The following is a 1,425-nucleotide window of genomic DNA, read 5'->3' as shown; positions in this document are numbered from 1 at the left end:
TCCCTGTGATACGGTAACATAAGGTGGCTGTGAAATCAGTGGTGTTTCAGAACACTCCTTGCACTGCTGAGGTTTCTGGCTGGAGGCAGCCCAAACACACAGTCTATAAACTCTCAATCTCAGCACAGAGGTCACATGAGAGAAAAAGATACAGGCAGGTTTATGTGGGTCAGTGCTGTTTCTTTTATGTGCCAGAGGACAAACCTGTCCCTTTCCACCTTGAACTGGGGAACTCCAAAGCTTTAAACCCCTCAGGACTTTTTTTCCCCCTCAGGTTGACATGAGAACAGCTAGGCAAGATGCAAGAAGGAAGACGGCAGAGGAAAGACTGGAAAAAAAATGGAACCTTTAATATATTCCTGCTCTCTGTCCCCATTCCTCCTTTTCTATGCATCAACAGCTTTAATAATCTGGCAAAAGCAAAACCTGAAACTAGAAAATCCTTTCCTACCCCGTGTCACAAAATGCTCATCATGATGTCCTAAGAAACATTATGATGAGGGGGGATGCATTTAATATGTTTTTTTTTTTTTTTTTTTTTTTTTTTTTTTTACTTGACACCAGTTAGTTCTGCATTTTTAAAATAGCTGCTTTGAAACAACCAGCTCGATTTTTAAAAGAAACAAACAAACAATTAGGATCTGCTTATGGACCTGAAGTTAATACAGATGTGGCTTTTAAAAAAGATAGGATATTATTATTATTATTATTATTAATAATAATAATAATAACGACAACAATAACAATAACAATGGTAATAATAAAGCAGTGAAATCCCTCTTATGTATAATCTCTTCACTGTGAAAATAAACCACTGCTACATCCACGCTAAGCATATGTAGAGTAAACAAAACAGATGGGGGATTTCCCAGTGCTGGTTTCTTTCTTCTAAGGATAGTTATTTTCAGTTCACAAACTCTCAGCTGTCATCCCTGATTTATCTTCGCAGCCAATTTCTGCTGGGGTTACGCGGCTTCGAGCCCGTGCGCTGCGGCACCTCTCCCCGCTCGCTACACTCTTCCCTCCCTCTCAGCCACAGCGTTTGTAACCGGGGTTCTCGTTTCTCTTTTAACCCTTTTTTCATTCTTCCCTCGAACAGTGCCCCACATCCGGAGCACCCCGGCCGTGCTCGGGCACGGCGAGGTCTGTACGAAGGAGAGGCACACGCTCAGTTTGTTGGAAAGCGCCCTCCTCCCTCCTTGCCTCGGGGAGTTGGGGAAAGGGCTACTAGGGATAACGGAACCCCGCCTGCGTTCAATCCGCTACCCAAACAATGGCTTTATTTAAACATATAAAGACACCGCTGTACAGAGATCCTTTAAAAAATGTTTTCGCCGTCCCCAGCCGTCGAGAGAGCGACCACTTATTCGCTGGAAAGGGCTCCTCCCGCCCCTTCCTACCCCTGCCCTCCCTCCTCCCCCGCCT

Source organism: Athene cunicularia, assembly GCF_003259725.1.
Source record: "Athene cunicularia isolate RWA chromosome 3 unlocalized genomic scaffold, athCun1 chr3_part1, whole genome shotgun sequence".
In the NCBI taxonomy this organism is placed as follows: domain Eukaryota; kingdom Metazoa; phylum Chordata; class Aves; order Strigiformes; family Strigidae; genus Athene; species Athene cunicularia.
The sequence above is the reverse complement of the archived record's forward strand: the minus strand, read 5'-3'. Positions refer to the sequence as shown.